Source organism: Loxodonta africana, chromosome 1 (assembly GCF_030014295.1).
Source record: "Loxodonta africana isolate mLoxAfr1 chromosome 1, mLoxAfr1.hap2, whole genome shotgun sequence".
Taxonomy (NCBI): domain Eukaryota; kingdom Metazoa; phylum Chordata; class Mammalia; order Proboscidea; family Elephantidae; genus Loxodonta; species Loxodonta africana.
Genome location: NC_087342.1, coordinates 26,143,987 through 26,167,860, shown reverse-complemented (window position 1 = coordinate 26,167,860; position 23,874 = coordinate 26,143,987). Strand labels below are relative to the sequence as shown.

Sequence of the window (23,874 nt, the reverse complement as noted above, 5' to 3'; positions counted from 1 at the left end):
TTAAATACTGTATTCCTTGGAGTTCCACTGGCTGGTTATCTCAGCGGCTCAGACATGGTGCTACCAGCCTTCCCCACTAGGGGAAGTTACCTGCTTTCTCATCTTTGGTCTCAGAGATCTTTTCTCCAACCGACCTTATAATGCTTACCACTGAAAATTTTAATTTATCAGTTCAATTCCTGTGTTTTTCCTGCTAGGCGGTGAGCTTTTGCAATGCAGAGAATCTGATGTTCCATATTGTTTATTTCCTAAATGAATGAATATTCACAGGTTCAGATTTTCCCATAGACCAGTTAATACAATGCTAGATCTTGCCATAGCATGTGAGACACCAAGTGAGAGGATTTGTGTGATCAATGAAAATCCGTGTATGTGTGTGTGTGTGGGCAGCTCCCAAAATCCATATGGAGTGCATCCCAATAGGTCAGAAATGAATGCATACTACAGCTCATAGAGTTCGACAGAATGCATATCAGCTTTCCTGTTTTACAGAGGTGACTTGAGGCCTGAGAGGGCAAATGTCTTGCTTAAAGTCCTGGGAAGAGTTTGTGGCAGAACTCCTACCTTGCTCAGTGTCTTTATCTTATTACCTGTTCTCATGTTGTCATAGACATGTATATATACTAATTTGTTGCATACTTAAGATAGTTGTGTTAGTTATCTTGTGTGCTATAACAGAAATACTGCAAGTGGATGGCTTTAACGAACAGAAATTTATTCTCTCACAGTTTAGGAAGCTAGAAGTCCAAATTCAGGGCACCAGCTGCAGGGGAAAGCTTTCTCTCTCTAACAGTTCTGGGAGAAGGCCCTTGTCATCAGTATTCCCCCGGACTAGGAGCTTCTCAGCATAGGGACCCTGGGTCCGAAGGACATGCTCCACCCCTGGCTCTTCCTTCTTGATGGTAATGAGGTCCCTCTCCTCTCTGCTTGTTTCTCTCTTTTATATTTCAAAAGAGGTTGACTTAAGATACAACCTAATCCTGTGGATTGTATCCTGCATCCTTAACATGAAGCCCACTGCCATCGAGTCGATTTGGAAACATAGTGACCCTATAGGACAGAGCAGAACTGCCCCATAGGGTTTCCGTGGAGCGACTGGTAGATTCGAACTTGTGACCTTTTGATTAGCAGCGGAGCTCAGCTCGTAACCACTGCACCACCACACCACCAGGGTTCCATCATTAACATAACTGCCTCTAATCCTGCCTCATTAACATAAAACAGAGGTTAGGATTTACAACACAGGATAATTACATGAGATCACAAAATAGAGGACAACCACACAATACTGAGAATCATGGCCTAGCTAAATTGACACACATTTTTGAGGGACACAATTGAATCCCTAGCACTAGTCCACAAAGAGGCAAATTTAATCTAGTGTTAGATAACAATTTTCAGGTGGTCCTGAGATTACTAGAGAATAAGCTACAAGGTAAGTGAGAAATAGGGCAAAAACGTGTTGGGACAGCCACAGAAATGGCATCCAGCAGCCTTCAGTGGTGGCAGCCAGAAAGGACACCACGTAGGGTGTGGAGGGTGCCACTGTGATTTGGGGGGATATGCCATTCCTACCTAAAGGAGGAGGGGAAACAGTTGCCATCAAGTCTGTCCTGACTCAGGGTGACCCCCTGTGTATCAGAGTACAATGGGGCTCCATAGGGTTTTCAATGGCTGGTTCCTTGGAAGTAGATGACCAGGCCTTTCTACCAAGTAATCTCTGGGTGGACTCAAACCACCAACGTTTTGCATGGTAACCAAGTGCTTAACCACTTATGAAACCTAAAGGAGAAAAGGAGAAGGCATCCATAAATAAGGTAGCCATTCATGAAGCAAGGGCAAGCCTTCTGCCCAGTCTTCACACGCAAAGACACAATAGTCTGTGTTGAAGGGAAACATTTATAATTGTCTCACATGTGTATCTTGGTTCCTGTGCACTCCTTTGCATTTTTGATGAGAAAACAAGGGCTTTTGTTATGTATCTTGTGAACACCTGTCTGCCAGGATTTAGAACAACTGCTTTGGGGCAGTTTTGCCTTTTATTTGAGATGAATTTCATATATTGCCTCTGTCCAGAACTGCAGGGTCATGTCAGGTTTTTTCAAAACTCCAGGAAATGTTTATTTTAATTTTCTTTAAAGAAGGGGATAATAAAGAAAAATGTATCAAAAGCTTCTACTGCCAAACTCCTGTTTTGATTTCTCTTTGTGTGAGTTTTGGCTTCCCCACATCTGGAGTTTTAAACCTTTTGATGTTGTCCCTTTAAGCATAAAATAAAGGATTATTCTCTTTAGTCTATAGGCTTGGAGGAGGGCAAACATGAAACATTCCTGTGTGTTTATATTTTTATAGCAATAATTGATGCTGGCCTTAGGCTGTCATATTTGCCCTTGCCTTGTACAAGAAGCATTTGGTGTTCACAGCTTTTCAGTTTTCTCAACTTTCCAATCCTGCATGGAGTTCCTTCTCATTGTTCCAGTGTGAGCAACTTGACGAAGGAGGCATCCATGGTCAGCGTCTCTCTGCTCTCTCCCTGTACGGCTTATAATTATGCTCTGCATACAGTAGATGCTCACGGCATGAGTGAACACATGGATGAGTCTTCCATTTTGATTCCATGAGCTGCTTGATGCCATTAGATGCACCACCTAGGTTAGCATAAGGCATTTATTTAATCAAAGCATTTATTTACTTTGTTTTAATAGTCAATAAATGGTTTATGTTACTTTTGATAAAACCCAAATGAAGCCAAATTAGAATATTTCCAATTATGGAGTTAATGAGTTCAGTATCTTCCCATAAAATGTCATTTGGGTCCATGACACTCAGTTCCTGGATTTCATAGCCATGCTTGGTTGCCAAACTTTGTATTCATGTGGCATAAAATACTGAACTGTCAGCGCTTCATAGGCTTTTAGAGATCTAACGAGGTTCTTAGAACCCTGGTGGCGTAGTGGTTAAGAGCTCGGCTACTAGCCAAAAGATCAGCAGTTGGAATCCACCAGCCACTCCTTGGAAACTCTATAAGGCAGTTCTACTCTGTCCTATATGGTTGCTATGAGTCAGAATCGACTCAACGGCAACAGAAATCTAAATTCTTATAATTTACAGATAAGGAAGCTGACATATTTGCCTATTTATCTGTAATGAACGAATTAAGGGACTGGACTATCCTTAGTCAAGGTATTATATGGATATTCTCAATTTTTTTCCCACAAAAATGTAACATTACTCTGCTTTATGACTGTGTCTAGACTGGTTCTAGGGATAGAGAAGAACTAAGAAGAAAACTGGGCGTCCTGCTTCATTTCTAGTATTGCCGTTATTACTGCCAAGCAAGACCTGTGTCCTTTATGTTCATAACTAAATTGGTGTTGCTTTTGGTCAGGGACAAGGAGAACAATAGTTATGCTCATAACTGTCTGAGAAATTCAATCTGTTCTACTGATCTTTTTTTATAAATAAGTAAATCTTAAAATCGCCCCTATTTCAAGTTTGGTAGAAAATGATTGAGTATGAAGCCCATCGTTTTGCTCTTTCTCAGCCCGCAACTGTGCTTTCCAGAATCTATTCAACCTTAAATTCTTTCTAGATATTGTTATTAGAGAAAAGAAACTTACCAAGGATGAGTTAGGAAGTATAAAGGGGCCACTGCCCAAGAGTCAAAGAAGAGAGGTAGAATGGTAATGAAATGAGGAGAGTGCTCTACTTGGCTTTGTAAGATTGGAGCAGGAGTCATGGTACTGTGTCCTTTGAGCTTCATGACTTTAAAAATAAAAAATAAATATATTTTTTATTATTATTTTTAGGTGAGTCCATAACCCTGAAAGTCTACAATCCTTATCTATTTCCCTGAGAATGTGAAACAGCTTTGGACCATAGATTGTTCCACAAATTCAAACTCATATTATTAACAATGCTATCTGCTCCTTGGAAACTCTATGGGCCAGTTCTACTCTGTCCTATAGGGTCGCTATGAGTCGGAATCGACTCGATGGCACTGGGTTTTTGTTTGTATCTCTAGTGATTCTGCTTCTAAGCCTTGGTTGATCAGGTAGCTTCAGATTAATAACCAACTTGAATAATGGCCAATATTTGTTTAGCATTTTATGGCTTACACAGTACTTTATTATTCTATTATTGCTAATATTATCTAATGTTCTATTATTATACTAAATGTTATATTTATTGCTTCATTATTCTAACTTGACTTCTGTTAGATGTACCGTGATCTTTATTATACAGATGAAAAAACAGAGACTCTAGGAGAATGAAGGACTATGTGATGTAGTTAGCTCCTAAATGATGGAGCTGGGAAATAAATACCACGTATTGAAACTCCTAAACTCCTAGACATTTGGCCTAATCAAGGTCATGTAGAAAGCCTTGTCTTATCCAGCCCCTCACCCCTCACTGTTTTCCCCTCCTTCCAAAACACTCTAGAAAGAACTTTGATCCTTGGAAATGTTCAACCTTAGGTTGGAAGCAGTTCTGTTTATAGGAGTTCTGTTCTGTTTATCCTCCAACTTGTTTAGTTCTCCCAGTCCACCAAAGGATATCCTCATTCTGCAGATGAGGAAGCTGGTGAAGTAACTTTCCTATAATCTGAAATTGTATGAGTCTGTGTCAGGCTCATTCTGAAATCCAGCCACCTTCTTTTCCATCTCCAGCCTGTTTCCGGCTCACTGTGTCCTCAGAGCAAGCTCAAGCTCCATGTGCTTTAAAGGTGGAGCCATCTGATGTGGCAGGAGTCCAGACCACTGGGGAAAATGGTGCTCTGTTTGGGACTTGCTTTTCTTCCTCTCAGGTTCCAGCAGAGGGGTGGCTGTGGGCTGTGCCAGCCATCAGTCTGTCCCTGACCATGTCAGAAGAAATAGGAGAGCACCAGGCCTGTGGTCAGAGATTCTGTAGGCCCTTTATTAAGACCAGCCTATTCATAAGATGTGTCCATGGGTCACAATCTATGTGAATTCCATCAGCTACGTGGAAGACACCTTAGAAAGTCTCTATAGTTTGTAACTTTCTGTCTTTAGTTTCCTTGGCTTACTCATAATGCCTTATGAAGGTGAATGACTGAGACGGGCTAGGTTTAAGTCATCTCTCAAGGCCATGGAGCTTAGAAAACCGAGTTCAAGTCCTGCCTCTTCCAGGGAAGTCAGCTGGCCTTTCTGAATCAATTTTCTCAACTACCCAGTTATGTGTTTGAATTGAATGATTTCAAATATACCATCCTCCTCTGAAATTGTTCTTTAATTTTCCTATGTAAAGAGTTGATTAAAAGAGCCACAGATTTCATCATGGAAGAAGATTAAGTTGTGAACAGGCTTTCTTTCAGGTGGCAAAGAAGTAGATTATACCCTCCCTGAAGATGTCCATCTTAAAAAAAAAAATGTTTGCACTGACAGAATTAAACCCTATCATAGATAGAACATTCATCTTTGTTAGATAATAGGCTATAAAATTAATTTCTTTCCTGTATCACTGGTTAATATGTTTCTGTTGTTGTCTTCTTACATTTTTCTCATTCCTAATTGAGGTATGATTTGCATACAATAAAATATTCAGATCTCAAATATTCGGTTTGATGATATTTGACAATTGTACATATCACCCCAGAAAGTTTCCTCTTGATTCTTTCCGGTCCACCCCACCACTACCCTCAGAAAAACCCATCGCCATCGAGTTGATTCTGACTCATAGCAATCCTGTAGGACAGACTAGAGCTGCCCCATAGAGTTTCCAAGGAGCACCTGGGTGGATTTGAACTGCCGACCTTTTGGTTAGCAGCCTTAGCACTTAACCACTACGCCACCAGGGTTTCCCACTACCCTCAGAGGCAACTACTTTCTGGTTTCTGTCACCATATGTTACTTCTGCCTGGTTTTTTAACTTAACTAAATGGAATCATACTATATTTTTTGGTATCTGGTTGCTTTCATTCTACATAAACCTTTTCTGAGATTCATCCTTGTTGTTGTATCAGTGGTTTGTTCCTTTTTTATTTTTGAGTATTAGTCCAGCATATGAATATTCCTCAATTGTCTCCAAATTTCTTGGCATCGACAAGTGGGTGCTTCCAACACTGCATCCGTTTGTTGAAACATCTCAGCTGGTGTTCCATCAGTTCTTGGAGCCTTGTTTTTCACCCTTCCATTCAGTGCAGCTTAGACGTCTTCCTTCGGTGCCATTGGTTCTTGATCATATGCTACCTCCTGAAATGGTTGAATGTCAGCCAGTTCTTTTTGATACAGTGACTCCGTGTGTTCCTTCCATCTGATTTTGATGCTTCCTGCATTGTTCAATGTTTAGCCCATAGAATCCATCAAAATTGCAACTCAAGGCTTGAATTTTTTCTTCAGTTCTTTCAGCTTGATAAATGCGGAGCACGTTCTTCCCTTTTGGTTTTCTAATTCTAGGTCTTTGCACATTTCATTTTAATACTTTACTTTGTCTACTTGAGCAACCCTTTGAAATTTTCTGTTTAGCTCCTTTACTTCATCATTTCTTCCATTCACTTTAGCTACTCTGTGTTCAAGGGCACATTTCAGAGTCTCTTCTGGCATCCATTTCAATCTTTTCTTTCTTTTCTGTCTTTTTTAATGGCATTTTGCTTTCATCATGTATGATGCCCTTGATGTTATCCCACAACATGTCTGGTCTTTGGTCGTTAATGTTCAATGCATAAAATCTATTCTTGAGATGATCTCCAAATACAGGTGGGATATACTCAAGGTAATATTTTGGTTCTCTTGGACTTGTTTTAATTTTCTTCACGTTCACCTTGAATTTACATAAGAGCAACTGATGCTCTGTTCCACAGTCGGCCCCTGGCCTTGTTCTGATGGATGATATTGAGCTTTTGCCTCGTTTCTCCTGCAGATGTAGTCAATTTGATTCCTGTGTTTTCCATTTGGTGAGGTCCACGTGTATAGTCACTGTTTATGTTGTTGAAAAAAAGTATTTGCAGTGAACTAAGTTATTGGTCTTGCAACATTTTATCATGTGATTTCCAGCATTGTTTCTGTCACCAAGGCCATATTTTCCAACTACCGATCTTTCTTCTTTGTTTCCAGCTTTTGCATTCCAGTCACCAGTAATTATCAGTGCATCTTGATGGCATGTTCGATCAATTTCAGACTGCAGAAGTTGGTAAAAATCTTCAGTTTCTTCATCTTTGGCATTAGTGGTTGGTGCATAAATTTGAATAACAGTCATATTAACTAATCTGCCTTGTGGGCGTACAGATATTATCCTATCACTGGCAACATTGTACTTTAGAATACATCTTGAAATGACCTTTTTGACAATGTGACACTATTCCTCTTCAGTTTGTCATTCCTGGCGTAGTAGACCATATGATTGTCTGATTTAAAGTGGCCAATACCAGTCTATTTCAGCTCACTAATGCCTAGTATATTGATCTTTATGTGTTCCATTTAATTTTTGATGACCTCCAATTTTCCTAGATTCATACTTCACACAATCCGTATTCTGATTATTAATGGATGCTTGCAGCTGTTTCTTCTCATTTTGAGTCATGCCACCTCAGCAAACGAAGGTCCCAAAAGCTTGACTCCATCCATGTCATTAAGGTCGACTCTACTTTGAGGAGGCTGCTGTCCCTCAGCTGTAGTTTGAGTGCCTTCCAACCTGAGGGCCTCATGTTCTGGCGCTGTATCAGCCAGTGTTCTACTGCTATTCATAATGTTTTCACTGGCCAGTTTTTTCAGAAGCAGACTGTTGGGTCCTTCTTCCTAGTCTTAGTCTGGGAGCTCTGGTGAAACCTGTCCACCATGGGTGACCGTGCCTGTATTTCAATACTGGTGGCATAGCTTCCAGCATCACAGCAACACCCAAGCCACCACAGTACAACAGACTGACAGATGCGTAATGGGTGCAATTACGTAGCCAGAAATGAAGACTCTTACGCAGTTAGTTACTTAGGAGCTGTCACTTCTGGCTACTTGTCATTATAACATCAAAATTAGTTCTTCTAATATTTACTGTAGCCCAAAGCTCTAAACTCTAACTTTGGGACTTCCAAAATGAAGTGTGAATTTCATTTTCACGCTCACAGGTCTGAGGTGTTCCACTATTGCCTTGTATCTTACCGAACTGTGAATGGATCCATAAAATCATATTTTAAAGTCCTGGTGCATATGGTTTTCTAGTAAAGGACCCAGGGAGAAAGAATAGAGATGTTTATTATGTGGCAACACTCTGTACTAATATACTCTATACATCAGAGAAGTGTGAGGGGGTGTGTATCCTGCTTCCATAGTCAAGCCTTAGCCAGCCCCAAGGTCAGACAGCCCCAGTATATGGAAATCATAGGGCATTCACCCCCCAGATACTGGAAGTGGGGGGAAAAGAAGCTTGAAGAATATAAAAATTGAATGGGCTTGAGGGAGAAATACTAAATTACAAAAAAAATCCACACGATAAAGTGAATTTTCACCTTCAAGGGAAGCATTATTTATACAGAATTTGGGGATAGGCCTCTCTTCTGGTTAGTGTTTGGATTATCTGTGATTTGTTCTCCTTGATTGAACATGAAGGAAGTAGGTCACATAGCCAACTTCTTTCATACGTCTCCTCTGGTGTATATGCCATGTACCCTTGACAAGGAGAACATTGGTAATGGAGACATATGATCTAGAACTCACAGCACTGGTGTGGGAATTGGGAGCTCCTAAGTCTTTTGTTTCTCCCAAAGACTGACTCTGTGACCTTGGGGCAAGTTCATGCACAAAAAGGGTGAAGGAGATCTTATCTGCAATGGGCTTAGAGGTCATTCGAGAAAGGTGCTACATAACTACAAAGCATTTATTATTGTTGCTTAGCTCAGATAAGAAGAACGGTTATAATTACTAACCAAATTTCCAGACTATTCCCTTCCAGGCTTCCAAACCCATTTTCTTGTATGAAGTCTAGTCTTTGCAAAACAAGATGAGGACTCACACTGTTAACTTCCACAAATGCAACTCTTTGCCCATGTGTTTTTTTAGTCACTCATTAGTCAATGAGTGGCGTGGTGGTTAAGACCTATGGCTGCTAACCAAAATCTCAGCAGTTCGAATCCCTCAGGCACTCCTTGGAAACCCTATGGGGCAGTTCTACTCTGTCCTATAGGGTCGCTATGAGTCAGAATCTACTCGATGGCAGTGAGTTTGATTTTTGATTTTAGTCAAGAAGCATTTATTGCATACCTATTGTTTGTTCCAGACACCATGCTAGAGGATACGAAAGATGGGAGTCTTGGTCCCATCTCAAGGAATTTTCAGTACAGCAGAAGAGACAAGCTTGTACCCTAAACCAGAACTCAGCGTAACAAATGCCATAAGAGTATACTTGAAAATGTTTTGTGGATAGAGAAAGAAGTAGCAACCAATTCTACTAGAGAGGGGAGAAGAGGGCACATATGATTGGGGTCTGGAGTTGCTTGGTCAAGGACGTAAGTAAGGGAAGGCATTCCCACCTGGGAGAGTAATATGAAGAGAAGCGCTAAGGGAGGAAAGGGTAGGATATGTTCAGAAAGCTGAAAGTAATCTGATTTGGCTAGAATCTAAGGGACATAAAAGGAACGAATGGCTGAGTGTCAAGCTGAGTCAAAGGGTGAAGGTTCTTCAGGCTATATATTTGTTGTTGTTGTGTGCCATTGAGTTGATTCTGACTCACAGCAACCCTAAAGGACAGGGTAGTACTGCCTCATAGGGTTTCCTAGGCCATAATCTTTATGGGAGCAAATCACCAGGTCTTTTCTCCTGTGGAGCCGCTGCTGGGTTAAAACTGCCAACCTTTCAGTTGGCAGCCAAGTGCTTAACCACTGTGCCACCAAGGCTCCAGCTACATACCTAATCAGCCCAAAACCTAGTAGCAGAAAACACTAATCATCTATTATCTCTCATGGTTTGATGAATCAGGAATTCAGGGGCATTTCAGCAGGGTGATTCTAGCTTGAGTTCTCTCATGAGGTCTTCAGGACTTGTAAGATCTCTCAAAGGCTTCCTTACCCATATGTCTGTCACCTGGGCTGGGAATGCTTGAACAGCTGGGGCTGCGACAATCTGGGCTTTTTAGGCATCTCCCCCTATCTACATGTAGTCTCTCCCACATAGCAGCTTCAAGGCAGCTCCACTTCTGACGTGACAACTCAGGGCTCCAAAGGTACATGTCTCGAGAGAGAACCATGTCACATTTTATGACTAGCATCAGGAGTCATGTAGCATCACATATCACATTCCATTGTTGGAGACAGTCACAAAGGTCTTCCCAGGACCTTCCTCTCGCTGAAGGACTATCAGTAGTATCACACTGTAAGAAGAACCTGAACAATGGGATATATACTGGTGTGGTCATCTTTGGAAATTACAGTTTGCCATAGCATATAAACAGATTAAAAAAGCAGGGTTCCTGTTATAATGAAGGTATGAGCAGTGTTGTGAAGATCAGAAAAGTAGAGAAATGATTAATAAAGGAAGTAACATTCACAAACCATGAGCCCTAAAAGTTGAGGCATTCAACTCATTAAGAAAGGTGTTCTAGGTAGAGGCAAACTGGATGCAAAGGCATGAAAATGCAAGGAGCATGAGTGTTAAATAGTTGGAGTTGGCAGAAATGAAGACTGGCAGGAGGGGGAGGGGTGGTGATGGGACGTGTGCATAGAAAGGGAAGCTAAGATAGTATCCTGAAGGGCCTCGAATTTCAAGATTGAAGGTTTGGCACTGGGGAGCCGTCACTGGCTTTGGAGTAGAATGATTCTCTTGAGTAATGTCTTCCTTCTACTTTCTTTCCTCCCTTTGATAGTAAACATATCATCTCCGTTAAAGTTTGCTTCCTAGCTTAATCTGAACACAGACTCCAAACCATCAAATCACTTTGGATTTTTTTTTGCCCGCACCACAAACAACTCTAGGATGGCATACATTTGAACAAACCAAAAAAGATTTTACTCTTCTGACTTTCAGAGTTTTTGGCTAGACGCAAAGTGAGAAATTCATACCTTTTTCAAGCAGTGTGGGTTCTTTTTCCCAATTCCTCTCATCCATCTGGTTCTCTGGAGGTCTTGGAATCCGGGAACGTGTTAGTTCACTGTGCTAAAATCCAAAAAAGACTGCTAAACTGTGAAAGAAAATTTGCATTCCAGAGACACTGAGAGAGTTAGTCCACCGCCCTTTTGCAGTAACAAGTCGAACACATCTGTATTTTCTGTCTCCTTTGTCTCCGAGCAGTTACGGAATGGAAAACCCTGTTCTGGCTGCCTGTGCCTGTCATACCTACTTAATGTAAACTCTTTTGGCTGGGTAGGGGTAGAGAGAAGAACCAAAACATGGAATTATTTTATTTCTAGTGTCAGAAAATATTACAGCCAAGATACAGTTTATGGGAAACAACTCATTTCACAGGATTCCCTTTGTGCTCTTCATGGGCTTACAGTCTCATGAATGGATTTGGAACTGAGTGTTGGACTGTATGGTCTCCCTGGGTGAGGCAAACAGTTAAGCACTCAACTACTAACCAGAAGTTAGTACTAACCAGCCTGGTGATCTGCTCCCAAAGGTCACAGCCTTGAAAACCCTATGGAGTACAGTTCTACTGTACAACACATGGGGTCACCATGAGTGAGAATTAACTCCACAGCAGCTGGTTTGTTTTTTTGTTGATTGGGCTGTACACATCAGCAGTGCTCTGTTCAGAAGGAAACCACACAGTCACAGCCATGATGCTGGCATTTCGTAATGGCCTTTGTAAGCTATGGTGCTGTCTTTTGTCTTCCGTTTGCAGAAGTTTAATTAGAAGGGCTTGTTTTCAACAGAAGCAACAGGATTGCTAAATCTGTTCAATTGATCTCTCGAGAATCGAAGCTAGCTCATGGCCCTCTGGCTGTTCTCTTTGCCACTCCCAGGAGTTAGAGGCTTAAAATTTTTTATTTCTTTTAAAAGACGATCAAGTTTGTTTCAATCAAGCTCTCTTCTCATCCCCAAGAGCACAAGGAAAGACCTTCAGTGACCCGATCAGACCACTTGTGGCTTGCTGCAATTTAGGAAGTAATTGCAATTCGTAAAACCAGGTAGAAAATAAACATCTGGACATGGCCGAATTTCAGGCACCTGTGAAGGGAACCAATACCTGAGTAGAATGGCATTGAGAACGTTGTTAGTCTCTGCTTACAGATCTTGATTCTAATGGGTGATTCACAGTGAGTTTAATTCTAATTTGAAATGTGCAGGCAGACAGATATGACTGAAAACACAGCGTATGTCAAGGTCGTAGGTTTTGCCCCTGGATGGGTCGGTTACCCATGAGTAGGTCAGTACTCTCAGGAAGAAGAACAGTGCCACATCTACTATGTTGTATAGTGAACTTTGGATCATTTTTATTCTTCAGGAAATTTGCAACATTAATTTTTTAGAGAAATTTGCTCTTACTGAGACAGAATCAAAGAACTCAAGCGTAGGAAGAACCTTAAGAAGCGAACTACTTCAATGCCATTCATTATTGTTATTATTGACCAACAGATATTTATTGAATGCCAGTTATGTGCTAAGCACTGCTCCCCCCCAAAAAAAAAACAAACCCAGTGCTGTCGAGTCAATTCCGACCCATACCAACCCTATAGGACAGAGTAGAACTGCCCCATAGAGTTTCCAAGGAGCACCTGGCAGATTTGAACTGCTGACCCTCTGGTTAGCAGCCGTTGCACTTAACCACTATGCCACCAGCACTGCTCCAGAGGCTGTGAATGCAGCGGTGTTCAAGACATAAGAGCCCCACTCTCAGAGAGCTTACATGCTGGTGGGGGAGATCAACAATAAGCATGTCAGTAACTAACATACATGAAAAAAAAGCCAAACCCGTTGCCTTCAAGACAATTTCAACTCATGGCAACCCTATAGGATAGAGTAGAATAACACCATAGGGTTTCCAAGGAGCACCTGGTGGATTTGAACTGCGGACCTTTTGGTTAGCAGCCGTAGCTCTTAACCAGTACACCACCAGGGTTTACATGAGGTGATCTCAGATGTTGATAAGGAATTTGAAGGAACTGGATAATGAGATAGACTCTGGCCCAGAAGAGGAGGCTGCTTGAATAGGGTGGCAAAGGAAGACCCATCTGAAGATGGTGATGAAGATGAGTAGATTTTGTTGGATGATCTCTGGAGTATCCCCAAATAGTCAGTCATTCATTTACTTATTACATAGTTACTGAGCTCTTTCTTTGGGCGAGACATTATTCTGAGCACTAGGAAATGAAGTAGTGAACAAGACAGAGATACCTACCTCATTGAAACTTTTGTTCAGTCCTCAAATCCATCACAGACCTTCAAGGGACCAAGAGGTCTACTAACCTAAGTCCCTTATTTTATAGTAAAGGAATTTAAGTCCAAAGGGATTTTTTTTTTTTTTTGCACAGACCTCACTGCTAGTTGCTAGCCTTGGTAGAACTTGGCTTCTGGTTCATTTCTCTTTGTCACTGTCCCATTGAGGGTCTCCATAAATATCTGCCTCAATTATACTTTCAAATAGTGCTGGCGTTAGCATTGTAACCTAAAGATATATCATCTTTTCCATCGGAGCTTCCTCTAAATTGAAGATAAACATCGTTGGGGGTTGTCAACATGGTGCTTCACAGGCATAGCCATCAGGGACTTAGATGAACTGTGATTATAGTTTGGTCAAGGGAATAGATCCTGCAGAGTGTTTCTGTGGCAAACTATACTATCGTTTAGTCTAAACAACTAACTAATCTATGAGACTTTTCTGTGCTGCCTCTGAATGAATGGTACATAACTGTTTCATCACTTATTAGGTGATAGAAATATGTAAATTAAAGAAAAAAAAAGATTCCTGTTGAAAACAAAAGAACAAAAAACAACACGTAGTATTTTCCCAAACTTAATACACATAGAATTGTGTGTGTGAGTATCTTATAAATGTGGATTGTCTGCGTCGCTCCATTAATACCAAAAAACTGAACCTGTTGCTGTTGAGATGATTCTGACTCATAGTAACCGTATAAGGCAGAGTACAGCTGTCCCATAGGGTTTCCAAGGGGTGGCTGGTAGATCCAAAATGCCACTCTTTTGGTTAGCAGCCGAGTGCTCAACTGCTGTGCAACCAGGGCTACGTCCAGTAATAAGGGTAATGGAAAGTAGGTTTAGTTGAGTAGTCAAAGACTGCTGAACAAAGATTTACTGTCAGTCCTCTTACAGAACAGTCATTTTGCTCAAAGAAAAGCAATTTATGAAAGATAAAACAATATCTTTACAACAGCATCTTTTCAGCTCTTTACTTTCTTAAGGAATACTTCTCACATTTCTTATCTTGTTGAATCCTCACAATTCTGTGAGATGGGACAGAATAAGTAGTACCCCATTCTATAGATGAGAAAACTGACACACAAAGAGATTATGGAAGTATGTTCAAGATGGTAACAGAAATGGTGTGAAATACAATTTCAGCTACTCTGGAAAGTGCCAGGCTCAGTGGAACTGGCCTGGGCATCTATTGATAACTTCCATTTACAGGTTACCGGTGCCAGGAATTAATGAGAGCTGGACCTAAAGCATCATACCATGAGGATGAGGAGAGGATTAGCTCCTCTGAGAGCCCCCTTATTTATCAGTGTACATGACAACCTTCTTTTGATAGTGGAGAGAACCTATGTAATGTAATATACCCAGTTTTGTGCCCCGTCTAAGGAGCCCTGGTACTGCTTCGATTAAAGCACTCACCTGCTAACCGAGAGGTTAGCGGTTCGAACCCACCAGCTGCTCTGCAGTCAGCTGCCATAAGAATTATAGCCTCGGAAACCCAATGGAGTGGTTTTTCTCTGTCCTATAGGGTTGCTAGGAGTTGGAATTAGCTCAACAGCAGCGGGTTTGGTTTTTTTTTTTTTTTGGTTAGTACCCAGTCTAGTGATATTTCACTGGTTCAAGGTCCATAACACCGAAGAAAAGTTGTGGTACCCAAAGAGGATGCAGTGTGGGGTCACGAACGAACACTGCACAGAGAACAAGACTTCTGGGACCTGGACTCAGCTTTTTCACGAAATTAGTGCACGTTATACAAATTAACTTTGCTGCGTGCAGTACCCTTGTACTGTGAGATGGTTGGACAAGATGGTTCTAATAATTCCTCCAGGCTCAACCACACTAAGTATTTATGAAAGGCTAGCAAGGTACAGGAGTATGCTGGACGTGAACAATTGCATTCAATGTAATTGCCATTATATGGAACCAAATAGAAGGACATAGAAGAAACTTGTTAATTAGTGGAAAATGTGAAGAAGTAGAAGAAAGAGCCTTGATCTTTAGATTTAGAGCATATGGGCTCAAATCTTGACCATATTTATAACTATGTGTAACTATGTAGCAGGGATAAGAATTCTACCATTCTACCTTCTATACTAGATTCCTGTGGGGATTAACTAAGATCCTGTTTGTGTACGCTTAGTAAAATGTAAAGACTGTAACGAGGCGAGTTGTATGTTTGTTGTTGTTGTTATGTGTCGTGGAGTTTATTCCGACTCATAGCAACCCTATAGGACAGAGTAGAACCACCCCATAGAGTTTCCAAGGAGCAGCTGGTGGATTTGAACTGCTGACCCTTTGGTTAGCAGCCAATATAAAGTAATTCCAAATTTTATGAAGAACTAAGGAATTTATGGGTTTGGGATGTAATAATGTTTATATAGAAGTAAGAACAGCTTTAATAGAAAATTCCTTTGGAATGGGGGGAGTTTCTTAGGGACCTAGAAGCCCATTTTATGTTATAACATTATTCAGTTGCCCTACAGTACCATACACAGGATTCCTCAGATACACCATTGTTTGGAGAAAAAACATAAAGATATACAATGTAGGGAACTAACGGTGAAGGAAAAAAATTATAGAAGAATACTGCTAGCTATAGTAATTCAAATAAATGAACAAGAAATGCCAAAGCTTTGTGTTAATTAAATGTATGTCCTAGCTCTTAGGATAGGTAAGGGGAGTGATGTAAATCTGACATTTATTGTGTAGCTAGACACTGGGTGTTTGCTTTCATATATGTGATCACATTTAATCCTCTCAAAAAACACTCCAGTGTAGACATTATTGATCTTGTTTTATAGACAGGGAAAACAGAAACCAGAGAGGTCAAGAAACTTGCCCAAGTTCAGCACTACTGGTAGGAAGAGGAGCCTAGACTTTCAAATCCAGGCCTCCCTGAATCTATCATGTATAACGAGGAGTCCCCAGGTGACTCAGATGGTTAACACACTGGGCTGCTCACTGAAAGGTTGGAGATTTGAGCCACCCAGAGATGTTTCCAAAGAAAGGCCTGGCAACCTACTTCTGAAAAATCAGCCATTGGGAACCCTACAGAACCCAGTTCTACTCTGACGCATATGAGGGTGCCTTGAGTCGGAACCAACTCAACTGCAACTGATCATATACAACATACCTTCTGCTCTTATGTCTGAGTTAATAAGTCCCAACAGACTGTGCCTTAAAGATATTTGTAAAGGCAAAACTATGATTTGACTGGGCTGGGAAGGAGAAGAGTTCTGTCCTCTTCTTCCCCAGCCCCCTCACACAACAGTCTCCATCTTTCCATTTTCTTTCTGGCATGAAGGTCTGACATGCTCATCAAGTCTCCACCCTCCTTCACAGCTCTCAGTGGAGATTCACAGACGTTCAAGAGATGTGCTCTGGAAAAGCCTAGTGTCCATGTGGGTTACCTATTTTGTTAAGATAAATACCACCTCTCTAGGCCTTCGGGTATAGATTAACCAAATATCCTGTCAAGATTTTTTTTTTTTTTTCCTGATATACAAAAGCTGAGAATGCATTCCCAACCCTAGTACTTAAGAATAAAAGACAAGGCATAATTTTCTTTGTGAAGAATGTGATTTGTGGCTCATAACAAAATTGAATAAAATTGGCTTGGTTTCTCTGATCTTTTTGTTCCATCATTTGGCTTTTTGTCTTATGGTTTTAGGATGTATTTCTTAATTTTTAGGCTAGTTTATTTAGTGCAAGTGTAAACAGAAAGCCTTGTAAGAAAAAAAATTTTTTTTCAAAATTCAGTGTTAATTAGCAACCATGAATTTTGTTTGTGATGGTTTGACACATGGTGCTGCCACATGGTCAGTGGATGGGTATCTCTGATGATGTTGAATTCTCCTTCCTAGTGCTGCCCAATACACACACGCTGGGGGCAGGTTAACCAGTAAACAGGGTTTTCATGGGCTGATTTTCAGAAGTAGATCACCAGGCCTTTCTTCCTAGTTCATCTTAGTCTGGAAGCTCCACTGTAACCTGTTCAGCATCATAGCAACATCCAAGCCTCCACGGACAGACGGGTGGTGGCTGCATAGGAAATGCAGTGGCCAGGAATCTAATCTGCATCTCCTACATGGATGGTGAGAATTCTACCACGGAACCACCAGTGCCTCATGGGGGTGACATTTGTTATTTTGTTGCTGTTAGGTGCCATTGAGTTGGTCCCAACTTGTAGCAACCCTATATACAACAGAACAAAACACTGCCTGGTCCTACATAGCCCTCACAATCGTTGATATGCTGGAGCCCATCGTTGTAGCCACTGTGTCAGTCTATTTCACTGAGGATCTTCCTCTTTTTTGATGACCCTCTACTTTACCAAGGATGATGTCCTTCTCCAGGAGCTGGTCCCTCCTGATAAAATGTGCAAAGTTCACGAGACAAAGTCTAACCATCCCTGCTTCTAAGGAACATTCCAGTTGTACTTCTTCCAAGACAGATTTGTTCGTTCTTCTGGCAGTCCATAGGTATATTCAGTATTCTTTGCCAACATCATAATTCAAAGGCGTCAGTTCTTCATAGGTCTTCCTTGTTCATTGTCCAGCTTTCGCATGCAGGTGATAACACTAGGCTACCATTTTTATTTTCCACTCTGTTTTGAGCTGCAAATTAAAGATAGAGATGGATAGGCCTGGCAATATTGGTAAAGGAAATTAGGAAAGAGAGAATTTTAATAAGAAATACATTCCTCACAAAGAGGCAGAACTGTTGGAAGATACTGTAGTATAGGCTCATTAGGAGAACTCCCCAGGTAAAATACCTTATTCTGAAAGGAACCCCAAAAGTACTGTGTGCATTTGGGAAACCTCTTTGATTACCAGAATCAAGATACAGAATAAATCTGTATTCGAAAAATTAAGTTAGGTAATATAATTATTTGAGTTTAAGTAATGATATTGGTACTTGAACTAAGAAGCTTGTGTAAAGTACTTACCCAGAAACGATTAACTCATCATTAAACCAATATTGCTGGAACATCAACTTCATGTAGCATTGTAGGTGTTGGGGAACTGGCAGTGAGTCAATTACAAATGCAGTTGACCCACTGTAGATAAACTTGATGTCATCTTGAGATATTTCATGTTTTTAGATGAATGTAACTTGCAGATTAAAAAGAAAAAAATCCCTTTGCTGTTAAGTTGATTCCAACTCATAGTGACCCTATAAAACTTGCAGATAAGCAGCCTAAATGCCTTGTATTTGCAATATGGAGCTGTGTCCACTGAAATATGGAATAGCTGTAGCACGAGATAGCAGAGGGATTCTCCATTGGGTGGAGAATTAATAGACCTGTGGCGTAGTGGTTAAGTGCTACAGGTGCTAACAAAAAGGTCAACAGTTCAAATCCACCAGGTGCTCCTTGGAAACTCTACAGGGCAGTTCTACTCTGTCCTATAGGGTCACTATGAGTCAGAATCATCTCGACAGCAGTGGGTATTCTAACTCCAGAATGGAAACTGTTTTCTCCTGTGTGTCTTAGTTTCTTGACTCTGGTAGTTGGACTAGAATCATGGTTTTCAAACTGTACTATATGGATCTTCCACAGGCCCTGTTCTTTCACGTTATTCATCCAGATCTTTTGGATCTGTTTCTTTGATAAATTGTTTCATTGAACAGTGGATTATGGGAAAGGAAAGCAGTTGAGGGGAGTTAGAAACTCTTGGACTACAATAGTTGTCTTGGCCATCTAGTACTGCTATAACAGAAATACCACAGGTTGATGGCTTTAACAAAGAGAAATTTATTCTTTCACAGTCCAGTAGGCTAGAAGTCCGAATACAGGGTGTCAGCTCCGGGGGAAGGCTTTCTCTCTCTGTCGGCTCTGGAGGAAAGTCCTTGTCATCAGCCTTCCCCTGGTCTGGGAGCTCCTCAGCGCAGGAACCTCAGGTCCAAAGTACAGGCTCTGCTCCCAGTGCTGCTTTTTTGATGTTATGAGGTCCCCAAGTCTCTGCTTGCTTCTCTTTCCTTTTATCTCTAAAGAGATAAAATGTGGTGCAGGCCACACCCCAGGGAAACTCCTTTTACCTTGGATCAGGGAGGTGACCTGAGTAAGGGTGGTATTACAGTCCCACCCTAATCCTCTTAACATAAAATTCCAATCACAAAATGGAGAACAACCACACAATACTGGGAATCATGGCCTAACCAAGTTGATACACACATTTTTGGGGGGACATAATTGAATCCATGACAGTAGTCTTTAAGGACTTTTCAAGATCTTACATTTTCTAACTCTTCTGTTTCTTTGTATTCTTATCACAATCCAAATTGATAGGATCAAGACCTTATAAAAGAAAAAAAGGCCAGAGAATTAGTAAATATCGACCTGTTAGGGAAGTGCCAAAACTTTTATCTAGAGATGTCATCCTTTATCTTTCCACGAGCCCTTCCTGTTTCAATACTGATTTAATATGTTAAAAAAAAAATTGAAAAATGAATATGAAATCACATTTTAATTTTATGAAATGAAAATTTTAACATTTCTAAATGGCAACAATCACTTTATAGTCTTCTAAATCTTTACTTATCTCCCTTGATTTAAAATACTCAACACTAAGCACTTAGACATACTTATGTAATATCTAAATTTTACAAATATTCTTATTTTCCTTATCTAACGAGCAGTTAATGTTTAAATTACCTATTGGCCTCATTGATATTCTGATGATACTTCCAGCACTTCTGCCTGTGAATTAGAGATGTTATTTATATAATTTCCAAGGATAGAAAAGATACAACCAGATTGTATCTTTAATTTAAAACAGTTGTGTTTGGGAGTTTTGTGTACAAGATTCATTTGTGACTTTATTTTTATTTTCACTTTGCTTTTTGTTTTTAATCACAATTGTATTGCCACCATTTGGAGGCTGTGCCTTTTAGTAACTGAAGAGTTTCTTGCTTTTGCCTGCTTCTCTAACATCTTTTCCTTTCAACCATACTTTTATCAGAATAACTGCTGAAAAGATTTTCTATGAAAAAAAAAAAAAAATCCTAAACATTGCCTGCTGTATAAAGAATAAAAATCTAGATTCTCCATTCAGCTTAGGCTATAAGACCTTCCACAGCTGGTTACCAATTAGCTACTATGTGGCATAGGCTATGATTGGCACTGGCCAGGGATGATTATACTTGTGAGCATTCTGGTGCCCCTTCTAGGTCCCACTTCAGAACTGAGGCTCTCATTTCCCTGGCTGCTGGGACTATTGGTGGCCAGTGGTTTATAGCTGAGTCCCTCTCTGTAAATTACCCTCAACTCAATAGAACTGCCTTATCTATGATCACACCTTTTTCTAGTTGGGGGGGGCTACAGGCCTAAACCAGAGGACCCAGACATGTCCCTTCCTTTCTGTGCCCAAAGCTCTGCCCAACCTCCGCCTCCTGTGCTTGGCACCTAAGAACACTACAGGTCACCACATTGACTAATGGATGCAGGGGGTATAAAGGGCCTACCCCCTAGGGACAACTCTTTGGGCCATTCCAACTTCCAGCGCTCTCCATTGGATTAGCTGAGGGCTTTGTTCCAACCACATCATAGTTCACCCCCTTTCTCTGTCTGTTCTACTCCCCAGAGTCTCCTCCAAGTGTTGATCCCAATGGCTGTCCCCAATAAACTTCCTGCATGCAAACCTTTGTTTCAGAATCTGTTTCCTGGGTGACTCAAGCTTAGACTCTGTTATAGCTCCATGGGGTGCAGAGGGCTGGCACACGTCACAGTTTGACCATGGAGGCTGACACAGATGAAGACCCTCAATGAGATGCATTGACATAGTGACTACAACAGTGGGCTGAAACATAACAATTGTGAGGATGGCGCAGGACCAGGCAGTGTTTTGTTCTGTTGTACATAGGGTCGCTATGAGTCGGAACGTACTCGTCGGCACCTAACCACCACCACCACCACCTCAGGCATATTTTACATTATTTCTTCTTCACAGAAGTGTTCAGATCACCTGCCCTTGGAACAGTGCTCCTATAGACCGTGAAGCCTTTCCTTAGAAACTACCTAAACCTTATCTATTGCTGCTGGCTTTGAGTAAAGGAGATGAATCTTGCAGCCAAGCCTTAATGCAAACAAAAACGTTTTCTGGTCAAGCATTTTTTGTTTTTTTCAACTCCATTACAGAGCTGGCTTTAAGAAGAAAAGCAAGGTTAAAACCCACAAAGGAGCAAAACACAAGCCTGGGAAGAGTTTCCAGCCGCATCAGCTCAGATCACCAGGGTAGAATAGAAGCCGGCTCTTATTGTCCAGACCATCATCATCTGCAGACTCTCATCCTAAGCCCTTCTGCTATTTTAATTTCACCACTTCAAAATGGGAAAAAGAAATAGGTTAATAGTTTCCATGCATTTAGACTGTGACCAGAGGCATACTAAGCAATTTCAGAACCTCAGGCAACCGCAGCTTTGGGGAGAGCATGAGGATGGATTAACCAACCCATCTTGGAATGAATTCCAGAGTCCAGGAAGTTGGGGCCATCCTCATGCAGCCAGGGTTGGATGTAAATAGTACTCCTTCATTCATTCTTCTTGCACGTACATCATTATGCCGGGCAGTATACTGGGTGCAGTATGGAACAAAGGTAGATATGCTTAATACATAGTCCCTGTCCTTAAAGAAACTATAGTCTAGTAGAGGGAATAGACACATATGCTAATAATTTGAATAAAATGCATACAGTAAGTGCTGTAAGTAAAATAAATAAAGTGCTGGAGAAAGAAAGTAGCATTTCATTCCGGGGGGGTAGGGGGGAGGGCTTCAAGGAAGCCTTCACTGGGGCAGTGCTCTCTGACCTGAACTTTAAAAGATCAAAATGGCAGATTGAGAGTTATTCTAGGCATTAGCCAAGGCTTGGGGATATGGAAGTTCCTTGCTGGTTTTAACAAGAGTGAGATGTTAGAAGAAGCTGATTCTGGAAACAGAGGGTGAATGCCATATAAGAAATTAGATCCTTTTACAGCGCAGAGCCATGAAAGTTTTTGTTCGTAGGAAAGCTACTTGGTCATATCCGTGTTTTGGAAAGGAAATTGGGAGTTATTTTCAGGGTGGAGGCACTGTTACAGGAGGAGAAATGGAAACAAGGAAACCAGTTGAGGGGCTGTTGCTATAGTTCAGACATCAGCACACTAGTTATCTACCCACAGACACTTCCTGCCTCATGACCATTAAAGGTTCTCATGGTGAGAAAGTAATTATACTCCTTAATTTCCATGCCCCATCCCAATTCTGTATCTTTCTAATCAGGTTCATATCCAGGTTTATTCCAGATTGTAAACTCGGATTGTGATGCATGGTTGTAAGAGAACATGGAATTCTAGGGATGGATGGAAAATTAACAGCAAATATCACTCCTGGAGTCCTGACTCAAAAATGATATCCCTTTTAAGAATGGTATATAGAAGGAGCCCTGGTGGTGCAGTGGTTAAGTATTCAGCTGCTAACCAAAATGTTGGTGGTTGGAACTCACCCAACAGCTCCATGGGAGAAAGACCTGGTGAGCTATTCCCATAAAGATTAACCAAAACCAAACCAAACCCAGTGTCGTCAAGTCAATTCTTACTCAGAGAGATCCTATAGGACAGAGTAGAGCTGCCACGTAGGGTTTCCAAGAATAAATCTTCACAGAAGCAGACTGCCACATCTTTCTCCTGTGGAGTGGCTAGTGGGTTTCAACTGCCAACCTTTTGGTAAGCAGTCGTGCACTTAACCACCATGCCACCAGGGCTCCTTCCCATAAAGATCACAGCCTAGAAAGCCCCATGGGGAAGTTCTGTTCTGCCACATGATGTCGCTAAGAGTCAAAATCTACTCAATGGCACATAACAACAACAGCATGTATTTTAAAACTCACCATATTTTTAAAGCCAGCTAAACTGACTTTGTCAATTTACTTCTCAAAACTGGACTCCCTCCAGGTTCAAGATTTCTGTCAAGAGTTTATCAGCCCTAAAATTGGAGATGATTTTTGAAAAATCAGGGCTTTAATGATCAAAAACTCTTCAAAAGCTGAGCTCTGACTGGCTTTGGCAGCTGGCATGCTATGTGAGTCCCAGTCTTTAGATAGACCCCTTTCTAAAGAGTTAGAAGCCTTGGTACCCACATAAGGTCTTTTCTGGTTAATCATGTTTTAGAAGTAATAGCAAAACATTCTCCAAGTGGAGAAGCTGGATGGTGTAGTGCAAGGGTAGACAAACCAGAGCTTTGGGCCAAATCCAGCCCTCCACCTGCGTTTGTGAATAAAAATCTATTGGGACAGTCACACCCATTTGTTTTGGTATTGTCTGTGGCTGCCTCTGTGCTACAACGGCAAAAAATGAGCTGTTGTGATGGAGACCCTATGGCCTGCAAGACCCAAAATATTTACTGTATGGCGCTGTACAGAAAAGTTGGCTGACTTCTAGTGTAGTAAAAAGGAAGGAGGGTGGAAGTCAGGAGACATGTGTTCTAAATCTTGGATTTGCCTCTTACTACCTGGGTGACCTTGGAAAAGCCTCTTGATCTACCTAATTATGTTTTCTCCTCCCTATAATAAATATATACTCTGCC

The 23,874-nt window shown here is 41.1% G+C and overlaps 1 protein-coding gene across 30 annotated transcripts in view; it reads left to right on the top strand.

Annotated features, from left to right (window-relative positions):
- Positions 1–23,874, top strand: part of LPP (LIM domain containing preferred translocation partner in lipoma) — a 761,291-nt gene that overhangs the window by 725,572 nt on the left and 11,845 nt on the right. The gene's annotated exons all lie outside the window — the stretch shown is intronic.